The sequence below is a fragment of the Coffea arabica genome, chromosome 11c (assembly GCF_036785885.1).
Source record: "Coffea arabica cultivar ET-39 chromosome 11c, Coffea Arabica ET-39 HiFi, whole genome shotgun sequence".
Taxonomy (NCBI): domain Eukaryota; kingdom Viridiplantae; phylum Streptophyta; class Magnoliopsida; order Gentianales; family Rubiaceae; genus Coffea; species Coffea arabica.
In genome coordinates, this window is record NC_092330.1 from 1,437,078 (window position 1) to 1,460,354 (window position 23,277).

Sequence of the window (23,277 nt, forward strand, 5' to 3'; positions counted from 1 at the left end):
AGGGGTGTCCTATGTATCCAAGTTGGTGTTGTGTTGTGTCCAATGGGAATCCTTCCTTACTATTTTCACCATCCAATTGGAGTCAAGTCATACCTTTTTTTTTTTTTTTTGAGGGATTGACAATCAAAGCCAACATGGTTGTGGTTAGCCAGAAAGCAACCTCTATTGATTGCTTTTAGGTTTTTTTTTTTTTTTTTTTTAAGTAACGATCTAATAAGTAATAACTCTGCTCTAGTACAAAATTGGATTAGTTCGCTCCAACAAGAACAGGAGTCTGGCCCTACTATTGACTAAATCCAATTAATTTATTAGATATACATTAATCAAGTCAAAGTATACAAGATACAGTAATACTATTACTAGTATGATAATTTTTGGTTATATAATATTTCCACATATATTGACCTCTACTACTCCTTACTTTACTACTATATTGCTAGTATAATAATTTTTGGGCAAATTACACTTTACCCTCCTGTGATTTAGTATTTATTTACATAATCCCCTATGATTTCAAAAAACTATAACGTAATCCCTTCATGGTTTGAATTTAAGTGTCAAAGTGATGAAATTTACAATCCATAACAGACTCAACTAAAATATCAAAAATACCCCTATATAAAGTTGAAAATTATTTATTAACTATAGGGGGTTATGTATATATATTGAAAACTGTCAGGGGGTTATATGGTAAAGTACTAAATCATAAAAGAGTTATATGGTAAAATATAAAATTATACAGGATTAGAGTGTCATGCATATTATGTTTATATATTTTGGTCACTTCAGCCATTTTAGTTTTTAAACAAGAGTAATTTTGACATTTTTATAGATTCCGTTACGGATGATCTTTTCTGTCATTTTGACACTTTAATCCAAACTATAAAAATGTTACATATAGTTTTTAAAACTATAGGGGATTATGTGAAAATTAGCTATATCACAGGGGGTAAAGTATAATTTGCCCATAATTTTTTGTTATAGAATACTTCCACATAAATTGACCGGAATAAGACTACTACTCCTTCTTTTTTGGCTCTTCTAGATCTGTCAACTTGTGAAGGAAAATTAGGAAAATTTTAGGAGGTGTAAGCTTTTTCCTCGAGTCAAGGATCAACAACACACACACAGTTAGATTAAACACTCAGTGGAAACCGAAACAGTTAGGAGCTGTAAGCTAAATAGGTAAACAAAAACACTAGACTATGAAAGGGAACTGGTTCTATGGTTGACTAAACCCAATATAATTAGACTGCCATGTCAATTTGGATGGAATCCTTCACATAGATAAGTTGACTATTATAAGTCTGCCATGTCAATTTTGAAAATGTATAATTTTTTTTATAAATTGATTTTGAAAGTATGCTTGCTACTTTCTTCAATCTTGAGGCAAAAATTAAAATTCTCAAGTTTGTCAATGCTTAACAAAGCACAACAAACACGTCTTCAACAGCAAAACAACTTTGTCTACTCTATGATGGAACGACACTTATTATACGTATGAGTGTACGTATGTGATTGTGTAGAGAGAGAGAGAGAGAGAGATTACACTGGAGAGGCAAACAGACATAAGGAGGTGAAGTTTCCTGCAAGAAAAATGTTCAAAAAATGACCTATAATCCTATATAAGCTGTAATAAACCACCACAAATAGAAATATTAATGTAGACAAACAAATAAAATAAAATAAAATAAAGACATATGAAAAACTAACATAGAGAGTGTGTGTGTGTGTTGCATAGTGTATGTGGCAGTCCATAATGTATATGGTCGAAGCCTTGTGGATATATTTTGTCTTTAGTTGCATTGTTGAATTTGCAGAAATAAAAGCCTTGAAACATGTTCTACTTGTTTTTTCATCGGAGAGAACTCACCATATACACACATATTTTGAGGGTTTATACGTATAGTATGAAAAGAGGCAATCAACTTTCTGAAACAGATACAAACAAATTCATGTATGTTCAAAATAACATCCTCTACCAAACGAAATTGTCTTGTCACCAGTAAATAATAAACACACACACTCAGAATCTAAGGTAATTTCACAGATTTACCCAAACGAAATTGTGACCAGTATTTTAAAAGGCATTTTTGGGACGAGTTTTGAAACATGATGGAGTACGTACATATGTGATAGTATTTATCAGACTAATAAGCTGGAAGATAAGAAAAAAAGAAAGGGGAGCAAAAGAGCATGATCAATAGAGAATTGAGAATAACAAGTTACTGAGGATCCCCGTGATGGTTCGAACGACTTGATACATCTTTTCGTTTTTTGCTTCTACCTGCAGCTTCAACTGAAGATTACAAAATGGCCAATATTTTTTGAGAAATTTTTCAAGCCAATGGTTACGTATGTGAGGGAATGATTTACGTATAAAATAGCCTATGCTCATGGTACATGTGTTCTGAGTGATGGCTGAAAACCAGTTATAGAGAATAGATGCTGCTATATTATAGAGAATTTTGAATTCGTTCCATTTCTTTTCGTAGTCATGATGTAGGAAATTATGCATAAGGTGAGAAAGAGATCAAGGGATTCATAAGTTGAAATCTATCTAATTTATACCGGTTGGCATAATTTATCTAATGCAACGACAAGAGAAATTTTTTTGCCAAAAACAAACACATCATATGTAGAAACAACGAATGCATAATTGAACATGAAAATGGGACGTAAAAAATAGCAGAAAGCTAGGCTTATAGTCATGCATAGAAATGATAGATTTCTTACACGAGATAGGAAGAAACGGAAGAACGAAGATGACCTTGTCAGGGAGGTCAAGAAAAATTTGACGAAAGGATGAGAAGAAAATATTTGTGAAGGTGGTACTTATATACTGAAAAAACTTACTAGAGTTTGCAACCTTCCCTGACCACCAAAGAAAAAGGGTAAATTACTTATTATCCCCTTGTAGTTTTACATAATGTCAGATAACCACCTTATGATTTTAAATTTGCTACATAAGCCTTCTATAATTTTATATAAAGTAGAAAATTGATGGAATGCACAATCATGTTCATATTAAACACGCTTTAAAAGCACGTGTAATAAAATTTTAATATCAATATAACCCCCTTATGGTTTGTATAAATATCTATTTTACCCCCTGTAATTTTTGCATTTATCCGCATAATCTTCCTATGCTTTTATACAAAGTAACTAAACTATCGATTGATTTAGCATTTAAGTAAGGGAACTATTGATATTTCAACTAACTACGTTACATAGATTATTTTACATCAAATTTTCACTTTACATGAAATCATAAGGGAATGAAGTGAATATTTTGAAACATTAGAGAGATAATGTGATAATAGATGAAAGTACAGAAAGTTATATATAATTTTCCCCCAAAAAAAATTCCCTAGATACAGAGAACTAATCAAGAAGTAAATAAATCGTTTTTGACTGCTGAGCTTTGATTTAAACTCATGACAACCGCCTTAGGCAAGTCATCTGACGAGTATAAACTCTGACTACTAAATCCCACGGCCAAGATGTTGGCAGGCATATTATTTGCCCGCAAAGACCTTGTTAGGAATATTAGTTTTCTAAAGAAAAATTTTTATGTTTTTCGTAAGCATATTTTTTAATTATTTTTTATTTTATATACACTAAATTGTTACATTATATTTTTTTTATCAAAACTTTATAAAATAGCAATCCAACTGGGACTGTATTGAAAATTTGAAATAAAAAAAAGTGTAAACACGCATAAAATGATTTTTTTCAATTTTTTAATCTCACCCTCCCATGACCATGTACCAAAAGAACTGCCATAAACTTTGAAAGGACAAGACCAAGAAATAGATCCACGTTTGACCAATAAACAACATTTTGATGCTTGAGTCACGATAAAAAGAATACATTTTTTTGATAATATAAATAAAAAAAAGAATACATTTAAAAATGAGAAGTAGAGGAAATTTCTTGCAATTGACCAGCAGTCAACCGAGTTGAGTCAACTCAACGCAATTGAGCACGCAACCCAGTTGACTACTGGAAAGATGCAACGGCAACATACTTCATTTGATATTCCAAAATTTTTGCACACGCCTTAGCTGTGACGTGGAAAGATTTGAACGGTTCTGAGAGACAAAATTTGTAACAATTGTCCTTACTGGCCATCTTGCCTTTTTTGGCAATAAAAAATATTGGACCTTTGATTTTGTCTTGCCGGTCATATCCCCGGTAGTTTAAAATAACAAATAATAGATTGGTGCTTACACTTGTCTAATCTATTTTATTTAATAGACAAAATCCCCTTTAATTGTTAATCCTCAAAAAGCAAAAAAGAAGTTTGTCTAGAATTATATGCGGCTTGATTGATTCCAATTCAAACATGCATGACACCTCTTAAAGAGGGTTCAGCTTGAAGAAACTACCAATCCTCCCAAAGGATATTGTTGATGCAGCTCAATAAAGGATTATTTCATGGAAATTGTTAGTACCTTAATGGCTTTATTTTTTTCATGGAAATTGTTAGCACCTTAATGGCTTTGAGGGGTGATATTGTTTTTCTGAAGGTATTTGATCCCCCCAGGATATAACTAAGCCTTAATACATGTTAATTAAGTATTGGTTGAGATTTTATAATTTCTATTCAAACACTAGTGAAGAGAAATGTTTGTTAACGAAAGGAACTAACATATTTATTTTAATAAGAGTCATAGATCTGATAAACTTCTCTTTAGAGAACCAATGATTGAAGCAACTTATAAATTTTAAGTAACTAGCTTATTAAGTTAAATAAAATCCAAAGAATCAACTAAATTATTCTCATATTTCACATAGATTATTTTTATCACCCCATTTGAGATCAAATCTCTTACATACTCATGTCTATGCTGGCATGTCTATATTTCCTATTGCGCAGTCTACAAGCGTTAGACAGTCACCTCGTAGGTATAATACAAGGAAATAGATTGTATTGGTTGCGGCCACAACTCTATATCCAACAATAAATTTTTGAACCATTCGCCTTCCTTGCTAGCTACAGCCAATGTTTTGAAAATCGGATCGAATCGGCCGGTTCGATCGGTTGAACCGCGAACCAGCCATGGCACCGGTCCGATTCTATGCTCGTAGGTATAATACAAGGAAATAGATTGTATTGGTTGCGGCCACAACTCTATATCCAACAATAAATTTTTGAACCATTCGCCTTCCTTGCTAGCTACAGCCAATGTTTTGAAAATCGGATCGGATCGGCCGGTTCGATCGGTTGAACTGCGAACCAGCCATGGCACCGGTCCGGTTCTATGCTCTGGTTGACTTTGCCAGAGAAACGGTCAAACCCGGTAAAAACCGGTGAACCGGATTGAACCGGTTTTTGAGTTTTCCTTTTTTTTTTTTTTTTTTTTTTTTTTACTTTTTGCGAAATGCTTCTATCAAGATTCGAACTCAAAACCTTTGAAATTAAAAACTAATGTAGTAACCATTGCACCATCACATCTTATTTGCTTTTTTTATAACTTATTTATATAAAACAAACATCTATATTTTATTTTTTCATTTTTCTTACAAAATCTCATCCTCTCATGACTCTTTCTTTTTAATTTTCAACTCTTTCTTTTCTCTCTCATCTTTTCTTTTGTCACTCCATTTTTAATCAAACCTCATTAGTTTTAATTTATTGATGTTTTCTTCTATCTTTTAATTTTGTTTTTGCCCATTAAATTGGAAAAAGTTAAAAAAGAATTATTTTTCTTTAACCCAAATTATTTAATGCCACAACCACTCACTTTTATCTCATTTTTTGTTTCTTATCAAGTTTGCATTTCTATTTTCAATTCTCTTAACTTCTTTCGAACTTCAAATTTTCTTTTTTAAATTACAATCTTTAAATCTCAAAGACGTAAATTAAAATTTAAATTCACAATATCAAATTCTTATAGACGTGAATTTGTATAATTTCAAAATATTGTGATATTTTTGGGTTGGATTTAAAATTTTTTTGGTAGATATAATTGAAATTGAGATGAAATTTATTTGTTTTAACTTATAATTTAAATAATTTATTTTTGAAAATCCAAATTATTCAAAAATAGTGAAATTTTCATCATATAAAGTTTTAAATTAGTCCATTGCATGTCTTATTTTGTGCATATATATATTTATATAAATTATTTTTAAAAAAATTCATTGAACCGGGGTTGAACCGGTCCGACCGGTTGAACCTCGACCCTTTCATCTCATCGGTTCAATTAACGGTTCGGGTTTTAAAACATTGGCTACAGCCAGAGCTATAAATTCGACTTCCATAGTTGAATGTGTAATGCAAGTTTGTTTTTTTGAAGCCCAACTAGCCGCACCACCTCCAAGAGTGAAGATCAAATCTGATGCTGATTTTATTGTCATCCGTGCTAGTTATCCAACTTGCATCACTATGGCCCCAAGGCACACATGGATAATCAGGAAAAAAAACTATGCACAAATCCTACATTCTTTTTAAATATCCGAGTACTCTAGCAATTGGTTTCTAATGATAGTAACTAGGCTTACTTATATATCTTGACAATTTGCATAAAGCAAAAGCTATATCAAGCCGAATACAGTATGCAATATACATAATATTCCTTATAGCAATAGCATACTCTAATTGGGTAACAATTTTATCACTATTTTCAATCAACTTCATACTATGGTCACAAGGAGTACTAGCTTCCATGATGTCAAGATGGTTATACTTATTAAGAAATTTGTCTCTATAGTGAGATTGATTCAAGGAATATCCTCTTGCATGTTTAGTAACTTTTATTAATTCCCAATATAGTATTTACTTCATCAAGGCCTTTCATTTTAAACATCGAAGAAAGATACATTTTGATCTCGTTTATTGCCAATATATATATATATATATATATATATCAAATATAAACATGTCATTGATGTAAAGACAAACAATTACTCAATATTCTTTTGTGAATTTCAAATACACGCATTGCATTATCGAATTTTTCGTGCCATTGCTTAAGAGTTTGTTTTTAACTATATAGTGACTTGACAAGTTTGGACACTTTGCGTTCATTTTCAGGAAGCATAAATCCCTCAAGTTACTCCATATATACTTCGTCTTTCAAGCTAGCATTTAAAAAAATACAGTTTTAACATCCATTTGATGCATATGCAATTCATATATGGAAGCCAAAGCAAATGCCTAATAGAAGTTATTTGTGCCACAAGAGCGTAAGCATCTAAATAATCAACTCTTTTTGAGTAAATCCTTTCATAACTAATCTTGTCTTGAAAGATTGGATAGAACCATTTATGTTGTACTTTTTTCTAAATACCCACTTGCCTTTTATTGGGTGTGAGCCAGGTGGTAACTGGTAAGTCCATGAAGACCTATGTATTATTTGACATTATAGAATCCATTTCATCATTTATAACTTCTCTAAAGCTACATCTATACATCTATACATATCATAGCTTCACTAAATGTTCTGTGTCTTCTTCTATGTTTAGTACAATAGGTATTTTATTCAACACTTTAGTTCTGTCTCCTTCTTTTTTTTTTTTTTTTTACCGGAGACGATAAACCTAATCTATCCTATACTAAGGGGAAGGGGGTGGGTCTAAGGAGGCCCAGGGATAAGCGGGAGGGGACCGAACCACCACCGGACCAGACGGGTTCACAGCACAGCCACCTGAATTTTTTAGAGACAAGCCACTGAAATGTGGCATTTTTTGTGGGAGGCAAGGTTCGAACCCTTGCCACCTTGCCTCCCCCCCACCAAGTAGGTGGTGGCCACTGAGCCAAAGACCCATGGTTTTTAGTTCTGTCTCCTTTTTTTTTCTGACATTTTCTTACGTATTCTTTCCGTACCAAAGGATTTCTCTTTCCGTATTCTTTGTCTTCTTCTAAGTTCATTTGAGTAATTCACAAGTTTCCTTCTTTCACAAATTGCTAATTTAATTTTGAGGGACTGTTGTTTCTTTGATCATCAATGATGGAATTAGAGATGAATTTATTCTCGATGAATTTATTCTAAAAAAACTCAATATGTATGGATTCCACAATGACATTATAATCTAGGTCTAGTAATCTATATGCTTTTGAGTTTTTAGCATACCCAACAAAGACACTTTTTAATTCCTCTAGGCCCTAATTTGCTTCTACAAGGCTCAGGAATTTTATAAAAAGCAATATACCACCACACTTTCAAATAATTCAGATTACATTTACTTCATAAGGTGAAACCATAAATATTCTTAATGAAACTTTATTTTGAATGTGGCAAGTGGTGTATAAAGCTTCATCCCAAAAGAGTCAATGACAAATTAGAGTTCAAAAGCATAGAATTCACCATGTCTGCTCAGTTCTATTATTCCTTTAACCCAAGTCAATTTGCTAAGAAGAATAAGAAGCAGACCGTTAATGAATTATTCCATTTTCTTCGTAATACAAAGAAAAGGAATCTGGAAAATATTCATCTTCGATAGAGAAGGACCTTAATGCTTTTGCCCTTTTTGATTTTCAACAACAGCTTTATATTTTTTAAATTTATCAAAAGCTTCATTTTTTGTTTTCATCATATATACATATGTATAATTTGAATAATCATCTGTAAAAAGTAATGAAATATCTTTGGGTAAATTACATACAAACTTCCAATGATTTTGTATAATGCCAGACAACTCTAAATTTCAAAATAACTATATAATCCTCCTATACTTTTATCTAAAGTGAAAAATAGAAGAAAAGCATAATCAGTTATGGTAAACTAGACTACACGCGTTTTAAAAGTGTGTGTGATGAAATCATAATATCTACTTAATTCCCTTGCGATTTGCACAAATATCCACTTTATTGCCTTGTGGTTGTTGTATTTATCCATGTAATACCCTAATAGTTTTGTATAAGGTAGCTTAAGTTATCGTTTGATTTAACATTTAAGTAAGGGCAATACTAGTATTTCAGCTAATGATGTTACATAAACTGTTTTCTATCAAAATTTCCTTTAATGTATGAGCTAGTATTAAATTAATTAACTAATATAGTAAATGAAAGGCACGATGGAATCACATTATTTTCTCTCTTTTAATATTACTTTTTAATTATTGATTGGATCTAAATGTTACACTATAATTAATCTCAAGAGATATTAGTATAATGTTTGAAACTTGGAAGGAGGCCAGTAAAATAATCAGAAACCTCAGGGAAAGTCTCTGAAATTATCCCTTTAAATAACTAGTTACTTACATTTTCTTTATCATTTGCATGGTAGCCCCCTTGCTTTTGTTTTTCACTTACTTGTACCCCAGAAGCAAAATGATCAGCGTCTGAGACTCTGAGCGTCAAGCTCTACGCAATAGTCTCCTCTTGCACAGACCAGTATCGTCAATGTCCCAGGTAATCTTCTTCCTCCGCATCTTCTGATCCCTTCTGCTAATTATCGGATTCTGGGATATCAAAGTTTTCTTCTTTTTTATTTGAATTTTCTTTCTTTTTTTTTTTTTCTGGTTTGATTGGTTTTCACAATGTGCTCTAAGTTGTGGTTGGTTAGTTTATTAATTGTTTCGAAAATTGTGAGTTGATTAATTAAGACTGCAATTTGCATTTCGATATGAGCCCATTGCCTTGGGGTTAGGTTGTTGGTTTTTTGACAAAAATTTTGGGCGTGTTCTGGTTATTTTTATTGATTGGAATATAAAGAGGTATTGATCAGGCAATCTTTTCTGTTTAATGGTTAATTATTCAGTAGAGGTTTTTAGACGAAAATACATTAAGAAAGCTACTTTCTTTTCGGGTTTTTGATAGAAAATGTTTGGTTTGTTCTGACTGTTTTACATGGATTTGGATAGAAACTGCGAGTAAAATGGCATTATTTTTGGGTTTACTGTTCATATACCTGTAGAGGATTTTAGGCAATAGCTTCTCCTTTATTTTCAGGTTGACTGGTAAAAAATTTTGGGCACATTCTGATTTTTTCACATAAACTTGAACAAAAGTGATACAGCAGTATTTTCTGGTTTATTGTATTTCGATTCGTTGATGCTTTTAGACGAAAAATAGAAAAGGTAGCTGCTTTCTTTCTTACAGAAATTAGGATTGCAAAATGTGAATGCTGCTGTCCCGTTGCTAAACGATGAGTTTCTGATTCTATTGATGCACTGTCATAAATCTCTCTCATTGAGTTTTAATTTCCACAATTTGTGGGCCAGTTTGAGTTGTGATTGGCTTTTATTATTGCCATTGTTGTTGGTTCTTATAATCTTATACCAAAAAAAATAAAAGAAATACTAAAATGAGATTAGGAGAATGATTTACCTGATAGCAAAGACTTTCAAAAGTTCAGAAGTATTGAATAAATAATTTTATACAAGCAACATAACACAGCCTGCAGTCACTACATCTAATGGGTTGTCTTTTAAATCCAAAACATTTAAAGAGGTACAAAAATGTTTATCAAAAATAATGTGTTCAGCTTCACCTATTGGGTCATTTTGTTTGTTCCATCAAATTAAAAACCCAACTCAGTTAAGTGGCTGGTTCACTGGGTTTACTGGTCGAACAGCCAAACTTTGTCAGACGTAATAACTACAAAATTAATTGATAAAGATTTTTAACTATAAAAGGCATTAAACTTAATTTTCTTTTGTGCAGAAAAGAAAAAAATGAAACAGACTAATAAAATTAACTCTTTCTCTTTTGTATTATTCTCCTGCACTAAAATTCCTCTGTTTAACTAGATTTAATTTTCCTAAGCTGTTGATTAGTGTTAGTTTTTGGTGAAAATGTTAGAATGTGATTGTTACTTGAGTGATTGATATGATCTGATTAAATTCACTGTTATCACCAGTTTCAAAGTGTTACAATTTGCCCAAATATGTTCCTGGTTTTTCTCTTTTTCACATTCATGAATCATTGTAGGAGCTACTGTTTGATTGGATGTGATCTTGATCATATAGGTCGGATGGTTTAATTGCAAGAATATATTGGAGTTATTGCACTGGCTAGAAACATCTCATCTTTATGCTTGTAATTCTGTTTCTAATTGCTATTAGCACTAAATTTACAATAATGTAAGATGAAGCTAAGTTCGATTGCAGAATTAGTTAAAAACAGGAGCATTACTATAAGCTAGATTTATGGGATTTAAAGTTCAAACATATCTATACTGCACATGATTGGAAAGCCTTGTAGGCCTCATTTAGTAAGTTTTTGATAGCTTATGACAATGAAACTCATCGTATATAACTTTTTCTGGATTAGAGAAATAATCAAGACTATTGTATGGTGGATTTTTACAGACATTTAGACCATAAAGAATCTCAAAATTTTATGGTGTCTTTGTCGAAATGTGTTACGGCTATCGGACCTTGAGGTGCAATTTCTAGTGTAATGCTGACATTGCATCTTCAAGGGCAGTTAAAATATCTTTCAGTTTTAAATCTCCTTTCTTTTAGTTGAATGTGCAGAAAAGTAAAGGAGATGAAGAATCTATCTAGATATCTGTCACTAGGAGAAGTAGGATGCTTATTGCCAATCCCAAACCCCAAAGAGTTGGATATATTCATTACTAAGTTGAGAATATTAGATGATTTTCATGTCTAACAAGATATATCTGTTATTTTTTATGCTTCAGATGGTGACATTATCATTTTAGGCCATCAGTCAACCTTTAATTTGTAGATACCAATATGATAATTTTTTTGGTTTGTCCTTCTTTTTACTTCTTTGTAGGTTGAATGCTGCTTCCTTGTATTTATGCAATTTAGCTAAGGACAATGGCATCAATTGCTATGGATATGTTAAAAGCTGCATCGGATTGGCTCACTTTTGTTTTTGATGCTCCTTTTGCAAGAGCTGTTGTCTTTGGAGTGAATATTGGAGGTTTGTCATGAAACCAGATAAAGCTCAAATGGTTACTCCTCTTTTCGGAGGTTTATAACATTTCCTATTTCCTTGTAGGGCATCTATTTGTGGAGGGTCTTCTCATTGTGGTCATTGTTTTTCTTCTTTCGCAGAAGAGTTATAAACCACCTAAAAGACCATTGACAAAGAAGGTTTGTCAGGGATGCCTAGCTGCCAAAGGACTTTCTTTTTTCATTTTTTGAACTTTTTCAGTTGGCCTAGGTTGTGTTGCTCCCTTTGAGACAAAGAAAAAGAATTTGATCTGGGCTTTTCTCTTTCTCCTTCACTTCCATGTGTTGATTCTTTTTCTGGTAAGAGAGTTGCTATTAGGCTGCAGTAATACTCAGAGTTGGATGTAAAGTTGTTGATACTGGAATTGCATGTGTCTATAGGAAAATTGCTTGTTTATTGCTTAAAAGGAATGTTGTAAGATTCTGTTGATGTATGTTACTCTGTTCTCATAAGGCTGGTGTATATGTTCTTTCTGGACCAGTCTTTATCCATATCATGTCTTAGAGTGGGAATTTTGGTGTCAAACATTCTTGACTAAGATGCTTGGTAGATTCATCTATGCCAAATTTTCTTTCCGAGAGTCTTAGGATTTAAAGGAGTAGAATCATAGCATTTTTTAGACATAAACCTTTCTGGAGAGATATAGAAGAAAGATATCACATTGTATGAAAGCAAGGAATTTTTTTTAGAGAGAGAGAGAGAGAGAGAAGCATGAAAGATTTCTTCAGCCAAATGCAATCAAGTTGGTACACTTCAGAAAAGAAAGACTGCAAAGTGCATATATTTGAACTTGTAGTGCATCTAAAGATGGTAAGTTTGTTTTGCCCTAATATGTATCTATTTATATGATGTTAAAGTTGCAATCTCTCTCTCTCTCGCATGCGCGTCTGAAAATAATTCAATTTGTGTCTCTTTTTTCACTAATTGATATTAGTTTACATTTTTTTTTGTCTTTAAAGAAAACCGACCATGAGAAGGTGGGCTACACTGCATGTGGTCTTACCTGTCTTATCACAATAAAAGTATACAAAGGTGAAGTTTGCACAAAATTGTGGAGCCTAAATTGCATGAAAGAATTATTCTATGTCTTGTGACTGGATCCAACCTCTTAACATTTTGGTGTCTCCGTCTTCTAATGTGTGTTCACCAGGCTGATCTGACAAGTGCACTTTACTTTGATAATTTTCAGGAGATTGATGAGCTATGTGATGAATGGGTTCCTGAGCCTCTAATTCCTAAAATGACAGATGAGATGAGATATGAACATCCGATATTGGAGAGGTAAAGCCAGGCTATTCTGCCTCTACATAGTAATTTCATGTTCAAGTTTGGCTTTTGTGAGGACCATGGTTAGTAAAGTTGGACTTTTTTTTAAGGAGTAAATAGAAGTATAGAATTTTGTCTGGAAATTGTCAAGGAAAAGGATAGTATAAGTAAAGTAAGTGTGACAGGAAATATGCAATTTTAACTGATTTTTATTGAATGAAATGGGTCCATCTGTTTCAATGGCCTCATTCCAATAGTTGGTTCTGTGATGGTATGACTCCAGGTGATGAATAAAGCAGTGATGCTTCACTTGTTTAAGTAAACAATTCCTTTGAGTATCTCAATTTCTGATTTTACTGCAGTTAAGACTACATTGTGATTAACAGGTGTATCTTTGCAGTGCTGCAGGGTCATACATTAATTAATGGCACAGAAGTTATTAACTTTGCTTCAGCAAATTACCTAGGATTAGTCGGACATGGCAAGTTACTTGTAACGAGAAGCTACCTTTCCTGTCAATGGTATCTTGTGCTGTTGAATTTTCTTAAACAGATCCCTTATTCCTAACTTGCGCAACAGGAAGCGTGTACAAAATCATTGGAGAAATATGGTGTCGGTTCTTGTGGTCCTCGTGGATTTTATGGAACAATAGGTATAAATTAATTTAATCATTTACAGAACTGCAATGAGCATGGTTGAAATTTTCTCCCTTAACTTGGCATTGTGACACTCAATTATCTTTTAATCTTTGGTACAGATGTCCACCTTGATTGTGAGGCCAGAATAGCAAAGTTTTTGGGCACTCCAGATTCCATACTTTACTCTTATGGACTTTCCACCATGTTTAGTGCCATTCCAGCATTTTGCAAGAAGGGAGATGTCATTGTTGCGTGAGTGTTTCTGATTTTTCTGTTTTTAACTCATTAATGAATAGCAGGAATTAATCATCTACTGATGTTTCTTTGCTTGGGGATCTGAGTCCAAGTACATATCATTAATGGCACTATGTAAAGGGGATTAAAATGTCTTAGTAGAATTGCTGATAAATATTAGGTACTGAAACATCTCTTCCTTTCAAAGTTTTGGTTATCTTCTGTTTCTTTGCCACTTCTTTTGACTTTTTCCTCCTGCTTTCCTAATTAATTTTTTCTGTCTCTTATCATCATCATCTTATTCTTCTTTTCGTTCATGCTACTTTGTTGCATATATTAGCCACCCTGTTGAGCAATGATGTTGGATATTATTTATGTGATAGTTATATCTTGTCTACCCGTTCCCTCATGGTACAAGGCATCAATCATCATTACATGATGTTAGTCTGTCATGATTCATCCAAATTTTGTATATCTGTTTCTTTCAGCTGTTGACTTGCAAATTTATCACAATAATTTGTCTGAAAGGTTTTGTATGAGTTCTCAAAGGGATTGTTGCTCTTGCAGGGATGAGGGTGTGCACTGGGCAATTCAAAATGGCCTTCAGCTTTCCAGAAGTACAGTAGTATATTTCAAACACAATGACATGGAGTCTTTAAGAGATATGCTAGAGAAGGTCACCAAAGGGAACAAGCGTGCAGAGAAGCTGAGGCGCTATATTGTGGTTGAAGCAGTGTATCAGGTATTATTCAGTTTGTTGTGACATCATCCATTAACCATCCTTAAACATGTCATGTCTTAGAAGCAATCGATATTCCCTTAGAAACATGTCATGTCTTAGAAACATGTCATCTAGCATGATATTCCCTTTGCCCTCTCACTCGCCTTGATGAAAATTTCTGTCCTCACTCTGCGTTGTCCATCATGTCTTAGAAGCAATCGATATCTAGTATGATATTCCCTTTGCCCTCTCACTCATCTTGATGAAAATTTCTCTCCTCACTCTGCATTGTCCCAAGTTGCTGAGTTGTTAAAAGTATTTCTTATCTTTTTAGTTGTAAACCGTTAAAGAGGCATTGCATAAATTTGGCTCTGATCAAGGCAGTAGACAGAAATAGACAAAGTAACACAAGGGCGAGAGAGAGAGAGACAGAGAGAGTGTGTGTGTGTGTGTTATTCACAGGAGAGGACAACGAGATGGGGTCATGTTGACATGTCTGGTAAAAGCATTAATGCACAGGTGTACGTTAGATACATGGCAGGCAAATTTTGGCGAGCAAGTAATACTTACTACACATGATATGGCATAACGGTCCATCATGAAATCTAGTGGGTAGTATGGCGCATATCAGTAGCACTAATGGCTGTCCTGTGTGATGTTAGGAAAATGGTCTGGGTAGAAGCCCACTGGCTGATGTTGCTCTTTTCTTTTCTTTTCTTTTCTTTGTGTTTTTCATGTCTTAACATGCTAACTGCTGATTTTTTTCCTGACTAGCTTCTATTTGACGAATGATGTGTTATTCTGAATGGCTTAGCTTAATTACAGAATTCTGGCCAAATCGCTCCCTTAGATGAAATCATTAGACTCAAGGAAAATTATTGCTTCCGCGTTTTACTGGATGAGAGCAATTCAATGGGTGTGCTTGGTAGTTCTGGTAGAGGTTTAACTGAGTACTGCAAAGTTCCGGTAATGACTTTGTATTTATTCCAAGTTAAATTAGTTAAAGGTCCCTGTTTGTGGTTTTATATTTGTGTCCGCTTGTAGGTTGGCAAGATTGATATCATAACGGCGGCTATGGGGCACGCATTGGCAACAGAGGGAGGAGTATGCACTGGGAGTGCAAGAGTCATTGACCACCAAGTATGTATACTTTATCTGTTTAATGTTGTAAATTACAATTCTTGCATTGAAGAGGGTTTAGTGCAACACATAAAATTACTAATACTCTACATTCAGTAAGAGTTTTCCTTGAGATGTTAAGGTCTTTGCACTAATGCTTACCCAATGCATATTTTGGGCAGCGGCTTAGCAGTTCTGGTTATGTCTTTTCTGCTTCTTTGCCCCCTTACCTAGCAAGTGCTGCAATTACTGCAATTGATATCCTGGAAGAAAATCCTGATCTTATCATGAAACTGAAGAAAAATATTGGCACACTATGTAGAGGTTCGTTCAATTTTTCAATTCTTGTTATTTACCTTGCATCCTACAACTATGAAAAATATGCTCTTCATTTCATACATTGCTTGCAGGGCTATCCGATATTCAAGGGCTTGAGATAGCAAGTGATCCGGCATCTCCGATTGTTTTTCTCCGATTAAAGAAGTCAACGGGTTCCTTGAAAGGTGACCTTCAGGTGCTTGAAGATATAGCTCAACATGTAAGTTTTTGTTCTTTGCCTCATCCAGTAAATATTATGACTTTCCTAATTGGTCTACCTGATTTAGTTTAATCCTGTAACTTGGAAACCACACCCCTGATCTGTCCTTTATCTTGAAAATCAAAGTTGTAATAAATCTAGTGCGTGCAGGTACTTAAGGAAGACTCTGTTTTGGTCGCTACCTCAAGAAGATCAACTCTTGACAAATGCAAATTGCCCGTGGGCATAAGATTGTTTGTCTCTGCTGCTCATACGGAAGATGACTTAATGAAAGCAGGTGAATCACTGAAGAGAGTTGCAGCTTTGGCTTTAAATGGTCATGATTAGATGTTCCAAACTTGAAGCCTGGCATGGTCTTTTCAATTGGAGCAAGGATTTCAGATCCGGTGCTGGACCTTCAATTCAGTGATCTTCTCATGCAAGCAGAAATGGCAGGAAGAGTGTAAGTTTATTTGAAGAGAGGATGCATGGGCAGTTTGAATCTGTTGTTGATTTTGGTTCTTATTTCCGAGTTCAATAGCACTGCTAAGATGGTACAATTTTGACAGATCCAAGCTATTTAGATCTTTGTGGTGTAAAACTTTTTTGCCCCTGAGCACCGGAAAGAGGATAACAGAAGAACGTGGTTTTGAAGTGATATTCAATGTACATATCGATGTTCAAGTTAAACGTCATTATTTTCTATTTCTTGGCTTTCTTGGGTGTCTCCATCTTAAAACTACATAGCAAGCATCAGATCAAAAATCTGCTTTATCAAACCATTTCAAAATGGTAGAGAGCACCAAACTCTAAATGTGATATCTGAACAATTCTTGCTTTCTAGCTCGTGATTCTTAGTAGTTGATTACATACAGAACCCTATTGCAAAATATGAAACCAATAATATTTACTTGGACATCTATTAGTGATTACTCTTGCAGTACACAATTAGTGTTTGCAAGGAAGAAGTCAGTACCAAGTCTGCCATAGCAGTGATGTGACAAAACTAGAATAAATATGTAAGGCCAAAAAGTAGAGATCAGAGTATGATATCTATGGATGAGGAAATGTAGCGGCAGTCTCTTCAAATCTTTTTCATATGCATCCATCCAAGTAGGTTTGTCAATTGAGCTATGTGAGCTGACATGCTCAAATTTAGCTCATATAAAATATCATTCTTTTAAGTCAAATTCAATTCAGTGAAGCTCAGATTTTTTTGCTGCTCATGCTTGGCTTACACAAAAAAAAAATGGTATTGGACCTAATTCGAATAGGTTCAAACTCATGTCATATATTTTTCACATTCACAAAATCTAGTGAAGCTAAACAACCAGCCAATGAGCTAATCCATAAAGATTTTATAAATCCAAAAGAAGTTTGAATTTCACGACAAAAAAAAAAAATTATCATAGCATCCTTAATTCTATCAACTAGAGATTGAAAAAATAATAATTTATTATAGAATTAGCCATCTAGTTTTCAATTATTTGATTGGATTTAGATGGACAAATCTTCTTAATTCCCACATATGAGCCCTAATATATATATTGTTCGGATCGAGTGTTAAGTGGTCTGCGCTCAATGCAGGGGTGGATTTAAGGTGGGGGCACGGCCCCCACTGGCTCATTGCAACCCAAAGTCAACTCATATTTAAATCGGACAAAATATTTTGAGTTATGTTCAACTCAACTCACTGTTGCATTTGGCTCAACCAATTATATTTAAAACCGGTCGGGTTGAGTTCAGGCCAACTCAAACCAATTGACAGGTCTACATCCAACAAGTGTTTATAGAAAAGCTTGGTAACACTAACAAATAGCATACAAATACAGTTTACCTCGGGCTGAACACAGACAGGTCCTCCTTAGGGAACCCAGGACCTGCTGGAGCTGGAGGTATTATTTGAAACCATTTGGGCGAAAAGATAGGAAGGTTCATCAGAAAGTTGGGATGGGCAACAAATATAGTGGCCGATCTGTGGGCTCTACCCGATGGCTTGAACCTTGCTAAATCCTTAAAAACATCAACCATCCTCTCATTGAGTTGGATGCTCGAGTGATTATCATGGTTCAAAGACTCCGCTGTGTCCGAAATGACTTGACCGAATCGTCACCGGAATGAAACTCTCCGATATGATATTGGATCGAAGTGACTCCAAAATAATAGATCGCCAAGAACTCGATCGAGACATTTCCGAAATGGATAGAAAAGGCCGAATCGCCTTAAGTCATCCCGACTTAATTCGAATTTTTATTATTTTTACTAATTTGTTATTATTTTTATTTATCATATTTTTTATATTATTCATAATTTTTAGAATATTAAATGTTTCAAAATTTGCGTATCTCCGATACCGCGACCGATATACCGAGACTGATGTAAAACGGTCTGGACCACGATCGCGATCGCGACCGCGACTTTGAGCCATGGTGATTATAGATACGCTTTTTTACATAACAATCTTCACTCTCATGTTTACTCTCCCATTCTTAATGATTGCAAGATCATCTGGCGGAGCTTCCTATCAGCTACCCTTAGACATGTCTTTCAAGAAGCTGATACATGTGCAGACCTTTTGGCAAGGATGGGAGTCTCAGCTGAAGAACATTTTTTTGTCCTTCCTTGTAGGCCTGTGGCCATTTCAAAACTTCTTGAGGATGATAGTAGAAGCTTTTGCTTACCTCGTTTTGTAAACTCCCACTAAACCTGATACAAATTGAGCATATCTTATGAACTGGGATTTGTTGCCGGAAGCACACATTGGAACACTGCTTAGACAGTGCTTACAAGTTGAATATACCTCAGATTACATCTCTTGTAAAAGCTTCTAATACTTGTCACTTATTGATGTTGTTTTGTGCTTAGATTTACAGTTTCAATTTTCAAATACTTGTTATAAAATATTGTACGTGCATGATATGAATATAGAATATGGATTGAAACTGTCCAAAACATTGTTGATATTGATCGCCTCATCTTTCATTCAAGATTCAACATCGACCTTTTCTAGTTGGTGTTAATCTAGTTTGAACAATTTTAGTTACAATGGCCATTTCCATTGCCAAATCCCATTTGCTCAGCCATTCCCATTCACGGCATTTCCACTAGCCAGTGTAAACTTCTATAATTGCGTGCCCGTTTGCTCTTTTTGTTCGGTCAGGCATTCCCAGAACAAGTAGAACCAAAATTGACAACACCTTGCAAAAGCCACCATCAAGCTCTACCAGCCTAAGGTCTTATCTGCCTCGGCATGGTCATAATGTACTCTAAGGCCTAAATAGTGAGAGAAAAAAAACACACACACACACACATTTGGGGTGAATAACAGGTTGCTCAAAAACAGTACTTATCCCCCATTTTGACGTAGGCAATTTATTTATAAATAAGTTATGGCACATGGAATTCTTGCAAAGTTTTAAGAACATATTTGGAAAAGATACGTAGCCCTTAAATATGGACTATCTCAAGATCATGAGTTTTTTTTTCAGTTTTGTGTTCATGATCAAGCATGTAAATTGGCAAATTTTCCCGTTAAAACTATTTATTTGACTAGGTTGCTCAGCCATGAAGGGACTAAATTGACACAAATATAAAAGTTTGTGGATTAAATTATCACAAATTAAAATTGGACGACAAAAAACATATTCTAGTAAATTAGCTGGTGGACCATTAACATAATTTGTTAGTAAATATACTGGAAAGCTTGGTGATGAGGCTCAGTGGCAGTGTCACGTTAAGTAGAACTATTGAGTTATGCTTTTGGCTTCATGGAGGACAATTTCTATATATATCTACCTTGTATATAAGAAAGGAGAAAGGTTTAGTGCTTTCCTTTATTTTTGCCAAGTGGCTTCTCAATTATTTGACAAGTGGCAAGGCCAAATATTTCTTGCAAATTGTTGAAGCCTTCTCTTAATATTTCTTTCAATTTGACTGAAGCCTTCTCTTTCTTTTGGCATTGAACTGTTTCTTTCTCAAAAGTGCTTTCCTTTTCGTTAGCCATGTGGAAAAGTCAAATATTCCTTCCAAATTGTATGGAACCTGTTCTTTCCTTTAGCATTGAACTCTTTCTTTCTCAAATTCTCGATGAAGCCTTTTCTTCCTTTCTCTCTACTAGACGGCTATTTTGACCAGACGGCTATTCTGACCAAAAATTCGGTGCACCTATTCTGAGCAAATTCAATTCCAAACGGCTATTCTACCAAACCCAATCCGAAACGTCTATTCTAGCCAAAAAGTTGGGATTTTTACGTGATTTAGGAGATGGGTTTTGTGAGTTCCTTCTTTCAGAAATTGCCGTTGAAGCCAGTAGGTCAACTGTCACTCCAAACACTTGATTTCATGTTGCAAAAATTGCTGCTCACTCACATAGTGTTTGTACTTCAAAGGAGGAAAATTAGGAGCAGGTGAACTGCCTTGCCAAAACTTGCCGTGGTTTCCTCTTTCTCTAATATCAAAGTAACCCATTTAATGTTGCTAGAATTGATTTCATGTTAACCCATTTCTCTTTCTATTGATTTCATGTTGCAAGAATTGTGGGGCAGTCGCGTGATAATTGTACTTCAAATGAGGGAAATTGGGAACTTTTTGTTAGATTAGGTATGGCATTCTATTCTCATTAGTTTTCCCATTCAGCCATACGATTATGATGAGAAATATCTTTTCAAATGTGATTTTTCCCTTGTTCCGATTATGATAAGAAATAGGTTTCATATTCATTTAGCCTGTAAATTTTCCAGTGAATTATGAAATCAAAAAATGGAATAGAGGTATTTATCAGTGCATGGTTCTAGCTCCTCTGTCTTATGAACTGCAAGAAGAAGCGTCTTGATATTTACACTTTATTTGGAGTCTCTTTGGTGAGAAAAAGTCTTTCCCTTTTTTTGTCAAATTTTTCCCGCATGAGTAATAAACGGATTAATAAATTCTAATATATACATATTGTTCAATTGATAGGTTCTTTCTGCTGCGGTTCATATCATCAGTCAAGGAATCCTCTAACTTGAAGGTCAGCTTGTTGTCTTTCTTGAATCTATGAGCAGCTTTTCTTCATTTATGTGACTATATTTTCAAAAGTGTTCAAAGGAGGAAAATTAGGAGCAGGTGAACTGCCTTGCCAAAACTTGCCGTGGTTTCCTCTTTCTCTAATATCAAATTAACCCATTTAATGTTGCTAGAATTGATTTCATGTTAACCCATTTCTCTTTCTATTGATTTCATGTTGCAAGAATTGTGGGGCAGTCGCGTGATAATTGTACTTCAAATGAGGGAAATTGGGAACTTTTTGTTAGATTAGGTATGGCATTCTATTCTCATTAGTTTTCCCATTTAGCCATACGATTATGATGAGAAATATCTTTTCAAATGTGATTTTTCCCTTGTTCTGATTATGATAAGAAATAGGTTTCATATTCATTTAGCCTGTAAATTTTCCAGTGAATTATGAAATCAAAAAATGGAATAGAGGTATTTATCAGTGCATGGTTCTGGCTCCTCTGTCTTATGAACTACAAGAAGAAGTGTCTTGATATTTACACTTTCTTTGGAGTCTCTTTGGTGAGAAAAAGTCTTTCTCTTTTTTTGTCAAATTTTTCCCGTATGAGTAATAAACGGATTAATAAATTCTAATAGATACATATTGTTCAATTGATAGGTTCTTTCTGCTGCGGTTCATATCATCAGTCAAGGAATCCTCTAACTTGAAGGTCAGCTTGTTGTCTTTCTTGAATCTATGAGCAGCTTTTCTTCATTTATGTGACTATATTTTCAAAAGTGAAATTTCAACGTTCCCTTTTCTTTTTAGTAGTTTTTCTTCAGTTTCTGCTTCATTTATTTTAAGTTTGCTGGTGCTATTTGTTTTGTTTGATCCTTTATGAAACAAATGATTTTTATTTGAGTAGGTAATTTTGTTAATATTTTCTCAATCCAATTGTGCTGTTGCAACCCATTCACCTGAAAAAACAAGCCAAAAATAAAGATATGAACCTAGCTCCCAGTTCAATAATCCTTATTTTGAAATTTGGTAAATTCTTGAATATATATATATATATATATATATTATTAGTGGCATACCTACAAAAAAGAGAGATCCATTTGCTAATGTGATTATGGCCAACTGAACTGTCCTATTGGTTTGCATATGATCAATGTTCTATCAAGTAGCCAAATAGCTATATATACTAGAAAAAATATTATAACAATGGACAACAATAACATATTTTGTGAGCCAAAATCATTAGCACAATATATTTTGTGAGACAAACTTTTGCTTGTGCTGATTTTGGAGCTGTGGCTGCTATGCTAAAGTTATTATTACATGACAAATTCATTTTTAACTAATTTCAACCTCCTGCAACTAGTGCTTTTGCCTTTAATTACAATATACATATCTAAAATATGTGACCTGTTGTTGTTCTAAATGAGGAATAAGAGTGATTATCTATTTTTTAGAAAACTTTAAGGTCAATGCATAGAGGTTGTTATTGGCAAAGCTTGTTTAGTCATCTAAGTAACTATTGGTTAAACAACTTAAGACTTTGTACTTCTTGTTTCTAATTGATTATTTAGTGTGTGCCTTGTTTGCTATTTCGTTTAGCCTAGACTTGTCTAGGGCAATGAAAAGGTTGATGGTTACCTCTTAAGGATATTGTATATAGAGCATCCTTCGGCTGTTATCCATTGTAGCCCTTTTAGGCAAAACTCGTTCACTCCTTTATATAACTATCAGTTAAGCAACTTAGGTTATTGTGCCTGTTTTACCCCAAGTTGCATGTAATATGCTTGTTGTTTTATCTAATCTATACACAACCTTAGGAGAATGAAAAACCTGATGATTACTTCTTAAGAACAGAGATTGGAATGGTGGTACTTGTTGTAGTCTAGCCAAAAGCTAGGCTCCAAAGGC

The 23,277-nt window shown here is 34.1% G+C and overlaps 1 pseudogene; it reads left to right on the forward strand.

The window, feature by feature from the left end:
- Nucleotides 1-9,214: 9,214 nt before the first annotated feature.
- LOC113715613 (long chain base biosynthesis protein 1-like) lies at nucleotides 9,215-17,078 on the forward strand (annotated as a pseudogene).
- The last annotated feature ends 6,199 nt before the right edge of the window (nucleotides 17,079-23,277 follow it).